Here is a 9638-nt window from a genome sequence, read left to right on the forward strand (position 1 = left end):
ACCAGACATTCCACAGGAGAAAAATATGACAGTTTGCTTCCATAAAGATTACAGCCTTGGAAACTTATGGGGAAGTTATGATCTGTACTATAGGGTCAATGCAAGTCACAATGGACTCTATAACAATGGGTATATATGCACTGCTTTTATTTTATAAAAGTTGTTAAATTTAAAATTCCTTGAAGCCATATTGGGATCAAATTGACTCTGATGTTGTGTCCTGTTTAGAGTGATCTCTCAATAAATATTTCTTTAATGATTGATTCAGGACATAATAAACATTAACTCATGGTTTGTTGAAGCTAATGACAATTTGTTAAATTTTATACATTTTGTGTTTTAAAAACAAATGAAGAGTTTCCATGAAGTAGAAAAAGTGTATTTTGATTTTCCGTCTCAGAAAAGAGCAAATTATTAATTTACAACCAAAATCTAGTATCAGTTAAGTCTGGACTGGACAGAAAACAGGAGGGGGAAGAAAAATAAAAAAAAATCTTTAAAACTTTTACCAGAAGAAGCAACTCTGTGTTGTTAAGAAAAAGAGGAGATGACATGGTTGGTGTTTCAGTGATTAAACTCCTTGTATTTTCACATACCCCCAATACAAATAGAACATTTCTCTTGTTCAGCTTTTGCATTTCATTGTCTACTGAACAAATTCTAGAGGGAAAAATGTTAGAATTTTGTATTTCCATAGAATGACGCCAATTAAAGTTGCCTCAATCCTTCTAACACTTTAGAAAACTACCCTGCAAGACTACCACAGACAAATGTACATGAAATTCAAATGGGACTTTTTTTTTCTATTCAGAAAATTAAAAAAGAAAATGATTGTCCTTTCTGAGTTGGTGTATATTATTGCCAGAAAATCTAAGCAAATTAAATCACCTTGGGTACAGATGTTTTAGGTAATAAATCCTATATAAATCAATAATATACTGAATGCTGCTTATTTGCTATTTCATCATAGAAGAGGGCTTGAATTCAATATATTTTCAATTTACCCACATGGTTGCTATGTATAGAAATATAAATCCATACCTGCTTGCTGAAAACAGTCACCGCACCTGAGCCACATAAGCCTAAGGCAGGCAAGTTGAAATGACATGTCCCTTGGCCCTGAAGCTGAGAATTCTTCAGTTTCGTACAGAGTTTTAGAATCTAGGCTCATTTAGTGGCATTTTCACTTTAGCCCTACTTAATGGCCATTTTGTGCAATTATGATACTATTCTTACTTCTACATTACTATACTAAAAAGCTATGAGTTATAAGCTTTATAACATAGGTACAATATTGATACTAAAATTTAAGTGAATGTACTATGACTGGAAGCAGAAGAGCTATAGTGATGAACCCCTCTCTTGGGGGTAAGCTAGAATATAAGAATGAAAATGTCAAATATATGTGACAGAATGGAATTATTACATTTATGTAAGAAATACATTTCTTATGAGTCATATTCCCAGTAATTTAGAATCTGTATTTCTAAATGATCTCAGATATCATGCAGTTGGAGTACAGCTGATGATTCTTGGTATTAAAATGAGCATTTTAAGGCACTGTAATTGTTAGAGGAAAAAGAACAGATAAGAGTTTTATAATTATTCTATGGTACGCCATCATATCTATATATATATGACTTTACTGTATTTGAAATACATATACAATATAACAATTATATATGTTATATATGTGTGTGTGTATGTATTTCTTTTTTTAAGAGTGACAATTGTTAACAAATTTTAAATGTTTACAAGAAAAAGCAATCTTTGGTAATAATGGCCCAAATGCTTACTGACCAATTGTTGCTACCATTATTTTTTTGGAATGCATTTAGTAAATGCTTGTTTAGTTGTATATAGGCTGCCCCAAAAGATAACTAGTTTTCTATCCAATGAATGGAGAAAGACCATCTGAAGGAGATGGATATAGCCCTGTTGACTGAGTTAGTTTGCTAATATTTAATCTTAGGAATAGAGTTTTTTCCCACCCAGTCTCAGTAGGCCACCACTTCCCCAGAAACAGAATCTTAACTAGAGGAACCTAGCCCCCAGCAGCAGCTCACCAGAAACACCTGAATACAGCATGCACAGTTTTTGCAAAATTTCTAATCAGATCACTCACCTGACCTCCCAAAAGACAGAATTAATAAAGGGGTGGAAGAAGGTAAAGAGTATGTTTAGGCAATATCCCTCTTCTTGTTTATTGGAAACAGCATAACAATCTCCCACTTTAAAAGGTACAACTAATAACACCTGAATATGCAAGAAACCAGACATACCCTGGAACTATTGTGTCTTCAGTTCAGTCACATGCTTTTTTACAGAGCAGCCACAGAGGCTTTTGAATCCTCTTGCAGTGGGAATATAATTGTTGTTGAAAATGTTCAGTTGAAGAAACGGTATAAGAGAGTGCCTGACCATACACAACAAAATGCAACGCATTGCTGTGGAGTCAAATCAACTCATAGTGACCCCTCCTTGGGTTTCCAAGGTGGTATCATTATGGAAGCAGATTGCCCAACTTTCCTTCCGAGGAGTGGCTGGGGGATTTAACCGCCAGCCTTCTGGTTAGCAGTCAAGTGCCTTAGGCACTACGCTACCAGAGATCCCAGACTGATTATAGCAAGAACTATACTTTACTCACATTAAATGTTCATTGAAATAAACCAATATGTAGTGTCACTTCTGAAAACTAATATATAGTAATGCATAAGTATGTGACTGTAAAAGAAGGTGGATAAAAGCATGAACTTGGGAATTTGTGTTCAAATGTAAATCCATTGCTTGTTCGATGATGAGTTGGGAGAATTACTTGATTCTCTCCATGCTTCTGCCTCTTCATCAGTAAAATCAAAATGTAATATAATTTACTTAAGAGAGCTACAGTGTAGAATACATCAATTAATACAGGCATGACATTGGAAGTGGCAATAGTAGGCACTAAGACATTTTATAAAATTCTAAAATTACTATGACCTACACATTTAACTGACACTGATTTTTCCTTAATCATCTTTAGTATTTCATAAAGAATTCATTAAGGCACATCTACTTGAAAAGAGGATGACATGTGATGATAATATTTGAATAACATTTAGAGAGACTGCATTTTCTAAAGAACTCAAATAATCACTGATGGGGTTGTTTTTATATATATATATTTTTTCAATTCTATTTACCCATATACATTCTTTTGTGTTAAATGCGGTCAGTTACATCATTCCTTTTCCTTCAACTCTGACTTATATAAGTATGTAGTCTGAGTGAAAAAGCAAGAACAGAGAAATTGTTCTTTTAACATGAACAAAGTATGCATACAAGTTGTCTACAATATTTAAATTGCATTGAATTTTAGAATTTTGATGCCTGAATTTGTTGAATACGGATAAATTAACTCATTATTCATGTATCTATGAAGAAGAAAATATTTGCATAGTTTGGAGATTAAATTGTAATGATCAATAACAAAGTTACTATCATCTTCATATGTAGGGTTCACGAAGAAAAGCAACCATTCTCTTTCTTTAAAATCCTCACAAGATACCAATTAGAGTTTTCTGTATTAAAAACACACTTAACAATTTTTTTTTTATTTTTAACTAGAAAAATTAGTCCTAGAAAATAGATGAGAAGGTTATCATCCTGAAGAGGAAGTTCTTCTGGGAATGTTGTATGCAGCTGCATCCACAGCTAAATATCACCAAACATTCACAGTGTTAAGAGTTTATTTCAAACTGTTCCTTCCCTCCCCTGGCTAGATATTAAGCTCTTTCAGAACCTCTTTGAAGTCACATCATACCCTAATCCACATATTTTTATATTATGCACTTTCCCTGGGACTTCTTTCTCTTATTGTCCTTTACTTTTATAACCAGTTAAGACGTTTTGAGTGACTCCCATTTCATAATCAGTGAAAATCTACTTTTTTCTTCCACTCTAAGCTCTAAATTCTCTGTAAGGGCTTCAGGCTGGTGACCACAGTGTTAATTACATTTTTCTGGTAAATTATTTTCTTCTATTATAGTTTCCTACCTTCAATTTTTGATTCCTGCTCTGTCCATCTCTAATGACTGCTGTCCACTTTTTCTGCACTACACCCTAATATAAAAACCAAATCCACTGTCATCAAGTTGCTTCCAACACATAGTGACCATATAAGACAAAGTAGAATTGTCCCCATAGGGTTTCCAAAGCTATAAAAATTTACAGAAGTAGACTGCTTGCTTCATCTTTCCCCCACAGAAAGGCTGGAGTTCAAACTACTGATCTTTTGATTAGCATCTCAATGCTTTAACCACTGCATCACCAGAACACCACAGCCTAATATATTCAATCTCAAATTCCTTAATTTTTCAAAAAACTCACTACCACACAGATGAAGTACTCAGAAGAGATATTTCCAAAATATCTATGTAAAAAAGAAGGCTTTCAGAATGGCAATCTACCAACAGCAACTGAAATTAAAATGTTGCCATGCTAAAAAAAAAAAATACATAGGCCTCTTACTTGCTATCGGCTTCCAGAGAGTTGCAAAGGTTTGCGCTCTTTTACTAACCAAAAATTTTGTAGTTTGAAAACATTCAGGGACACCACACAGAAGAAAGGCCTAGCAATCTACTTTGGTAAGGTCAAGGCTATTGAAAACTTGGTGGTTCTGCTCTGAACTATATGGGAGGGTGATGAGCTAGAACAGACTTAACAACAGTGTGCTTTGTTTTTCCCTAATACAGATCATTTCTTCTGTCCTTGTCATCTAAGCATAAGATTATCACTATTTTGGAGATAATTTGTCCTCCTAAGATCTTTTTCTCTAGGTACAATTCTTGACCTCCATGTTTTCATTATTTTCTTATGCTGAGCAATTTGTTTTCTACAACTTACCTAAGACACATAATTTGCATAGGTTAAAACTCATGAATAGACTACTACATTAACAACTCTCCACCCTAAGCTCCCATTCTCAGCAATACAGCACCCTGGCAGAAAATGGAAAATCACACTCTCCTATTTAGTATTATTAAATTTGGTAATTTCACCTAAATAGCAATAAATAAATAAATACTTTTTAAAAGAGTAGGATGATCAAATTTTTCTTCAAGTGTATCTCTCTTTCGAGTTTCTGCATATAAGAAAGTAACAGAAAAAATATATTTTCCAACTGGTCAGAGTAAATGCCTAAAACTCTGAGTTTTTGCTATTGTTACTTGTATGCATAAAATATTCCCTGTACTAGCATGTAAGGTCCCTAAGGCCAACTAGGTTTTGATTAGTACCTCAATGAACTGCAGTACCTTAAAAAAAGAAAGAAAGAAAAAAAAGTAAGTTTTGGGGGTTTTTGCACCACATCCTAAAATGAACATGTCTGAATGAATGATGATAGAGTTTATAAAATACATTAAAAATAGAACATTTATATGATTACAATTATGCTTATATGCCTAGATAAATTAAAATAGTAAAAATATAGGTAAAGACCAAAACATAGAGGCTGTGGGCAGTTGTCTATTCAATACTTACAATATGTACACCATAAGGTAAACACTTTGCTGGGATTTGAAGTGTGCTTCCTATGAAGATCATTCTAATGGGTGTCATGGAGATATTTCTAAGAAAGAAGCAAGCATGGTTGCCTGCCCTCATGAACCATATTACATGGTGGTGACAGTGAAAAACATCACAGTTTGATTTCCCACATTAATAGATAATTTATATCTCACAATCCAACTGAGGGGAAATAATGGATATCTTAGCTGCATTATGCCTCCATTATTTTTCATTACTGTGATAGCACAGTTGCTTTGGAGTGAAGATACTGACATAGAAAATAGGCTCTTCCTTTTGGTTTCCTTTATATCCTCTTACTGAATCATACTGGGAAATTACATGAAAGCATGTAGAGAACATCACTTCCTAATCATTCCAAATAGCTCCCCAAGTAGTCCTCAGAAGGACTACTCTTTCCATTTTCTATGATGATAAAAGGAGAATTAAATAAGTAGCACTTTCTCCATTTTAAATCCCCCCCCATGACATGTTACAACCAAAAATTCCTCTTCTGCATCATTATTGATTAGATAAAAAAGGCCACCATAGAAGAAAACCCTTTGGTCTGGGACTGAGAAAAATCAGACATCTTTTTGGCTATACTTTTTCTTAGCTGTTGTCCACTTGGCCCCTGAGTACTGGAAATCCCATGCACAATGAAACAAAATGTTGCCTTATTCAGGAATAGATTACCAGATGTTTCTACCACGCCCATTTTAGTGGAAGCTGTGCTCGATGTGTCCAGCATCATAGCAAGATATGAGTTTCTGATAAGGGATAAGTGGTGGCTGCTTATGTGGTGTAGAAGCCAGAGATTGAACCTCGGTTTCCCAGACAGAAGTGGAGAATTCTACCGCTGAATCACAACTACCCAGGCAATATATTTGACAGTAAATGGTCTTTCCAGGGAGGGTCTGTGGAAAATAATGGAGAAGTCTACCCAAGCTGGGTCTGAAGGAAGGCTCATGTTTGTCTGGCCAGGCAATGGCAATGGAGGTTAAAAGCCATATAGCCACTTTACAAGAAGAATGGAGTTTTATCCTTATTCTTGTCTATATTATCAATTAATAAACTTTATATATTAGAAAACATTTACTCAAACAAGTAGAAGTTTACCTAATATTTGGAATCTTTTGTCATAGGACTGGCAGACATTATTTCCTAATTTACTTGTAGGAATTCCATGAGAATTTTCATTCAAGTAATTTGCTAAACTAAAGTTTAATACTCTAGGGACAAGCCAAAGCCCAACTCAATGCTGTTGAGTTGGATCATACTCATAGTGATCCCTCCTTGGGTTTCCGAGGCAGTGTCACTATGGAAGTAGATTGCCCAACCTTCCTTCCGAGGAGTGGCTGGTGGGTTTGAACCACCAGCCTTCTGATTAGCAGTCAAATATCTTAGGCACTATGCCATCAGAGGATTTTCTTTTTCTTCATATTCACACGTAATCCATTCTAAAGGCCATGTGCTTTCAACTTAGTAAGTGTTTTAAATCTTAATTTTCTGCAAGCCAGGTGTGTCATCTGCATATCACAGTTTATTAATAAGTGTTCCTTCAATCCCGATGCTGCATTTTTCTTTATATAGTCAGCTTCGTGAATCAGTTGTTCAGCATGCAGATTACATAAGTATGCTGAAAGGATACAACCTTGTCATATGTTTTCCAATTCTGAACTCAGGCCAAATCCTCCTCAAATCGAGTAGATTTGATTCATTGCAACCCTAAAGGAAAGAATAGAACTTCCCCCATAAGGTTTCTGTAAATCTTTATAGAAACAAACTGCCCCAGCTTTCTTCCAAGGATCAGCTGATGGGTTTGACCCACTGGCCTTTGGGGTATCAGCTGTATGCTTTAACCGCTGCAGAACCCTGAAGGGTCCCCTTATTCTAAGTTGAATGACTGCCTCTTTATCCATTTATATATGTTCATATGAACACAACTAAGTGTTCTGTAATTCCCATTCCTTGTAATGTCATCCACAGTTAGGATCCACACAGTGAAATGTCTTCCCATAGTTGATAAAACACAGGTAAACATCTTTCTCTGTTTTAGCCAAGATCTGACATCAGTAATGATATTCCTTTTTCCATGTCACCTTCCAAATCTGGGAGCTCTGGTGGCATAGTGCCTAAGGCATTTGACTGTTAACCAGAAGGCTGGTGGTTCAAACCCACCAGCCTCTCTCCTCAGAAGGAAGGTTGGGCAATCCACTTCTGTACTGATACTGCCTCAGAAACCCAAGGAGGGGTCTCCATGAGTCAGATCTGACTCAACAGCAGTGAGTTCTTCTGAATCAGTCTTAAACTATTGGCAAGTATGTCTATGTGTAGCACAGTCATTTAAAAAAATCTTCACCAAAATTTTGCTAGCATTTGATATTAATGATATAATTCTTTCAATCCATTTGATCTCCTTCTTTGGAATGGGCATACATATGGATTTTTTTCCAGTTGGTTGACCAGGTAGCTGTCTTCTAATTTTGCATCCATTTCTTGAAGTATCTTAGTTGGTGTTCCATTAATTCCTGTAGCTTTGTTTTTCACCAATGTCTTTAGTGTCGTTTGAACTTCCTCCTTCAGTACCAGTGGATCTTAATCAAAGTAACAGGGGAAAAAAATCAGCAAATAAATAAATTTTAAAATAACTATTATTAACACTGATAAAATAAAGTTCTTTGAATAATGTATTATAAGTCAGAACAAGGAACAAGGTCAGGGCCGTATGTGGAACAATCAACTGCTCACATGCAAGTTTAAACTGAAGCTGAAGAAAATTAAAACAAGTCCACGAGAGTCAAAACATGACTTGAATATATGACACTTAATTTTAGAGATCATCTGAGGAATATATTTGATGCATTGAACACCAGATAACTGAAGAACAGATATGTTGTGGGATGACATCAGGAGCATCATACATGAAGAAAGAAGAGGGTCATTAAAAAGACAAGAAAGGGAGTAAAGACAAAAATGAATGTCAGAGGAAACTCTGAAACTTGATTTTGAATGGAGAGTAGCCACTGAATGAAAGAAACAATTAATTCAAAAAGCTGAGCAGAATTCAAAGGGCAGCTGTAAGTAATCATAATGAAATGTGCAAATACCTGACATTGGAAAATTGAAAGGGAAGGACAGACTCCCTCAGCATTTCTCAAACTAAAAGAACTGAAGAAAAAATTCAAGCCTCAAGGTACAATATTGAAAGATCCTATGGGCAAATTATTGAATGATGTAGGAAGCATCAATAGAAGTTGAAAGGGATACACAAAACTTCTGACTCAAAAAGGAATAGATTCAAGTTCAACCATTTCAGGTGGTAACAGATTATCAAAAACTGGTGGTATTGAAGGAAGAAATCTAGGCTGTACTGAAAAAAAAAAAAATGGCAAAAACAAGCTCCAGGAATTGATGGAATGCCCGTGGAGATGTTTCAAAAAATTTATGCAACACTGGAGGTATTCCATTTATCCTAAGAAATTTCAAACACAGCTCCTTGGCCAACTAACTAGAAGGGATCAATACTTGTACCTATTCCAAAGAAATGCAATCCAACAGAATGTAGAAATTATCACAACATATCTTTAATATCACACACTAATAGAATTTTGTTAGAGATAATGTAAAAATTGCTGTAACAGTACATTGAGAGGGAACTGACAAATTCAAGCTGGATTCAGAAGAGAGTGTGGTATAAGGGATATCATTGGTGATGTCAGATGGATCATGATTGCAAACAAAGAATACCAGAAAGATGCTTGCCTGTGTTTTATTGACTAGGCAAAGCATTCGACTGTGTGGATCATAGTAAATTATGGAAGAATGGGAATTCCAGATCACTTATTTGTGCTCATAACAAACCTGTACATAGACCAAGACAGTTGTTCAAACATAACAAGGAGATGCAGCATGGTTTAAAATCAGGAAAGGTTTGTCAGTGTTATATCCTTTTACCCTAATTATATAATCTGCATGCTATGCAAATAATCTGAGATGCTGGACTACAGGAAGAAAGATGCAGCATTAGGATTAGAGGAAAACTCATTAACAACCTGTGATATGCAAGTGACACAATGTTCCTTGTTGAAAGT

The sequence above is a fragment of the Orycteropus afer genome, unplaced genomic scaffold, assembly GCF_000298275.1.
Source record: "Orycteropus afer afer isolate SDZICR_OR568_19922 unplaced genomic scaffold, OryAfe1.0 scaffold00059, whole genome shotgun sequence".
Taxonomy (NCBI): domain Eukaryota; kingdom Metazoa; phylum Chordata; class Mammalia; order Tubulidentata; family Orycteropodidae; genus Orycteropus; species Orycteropus afer.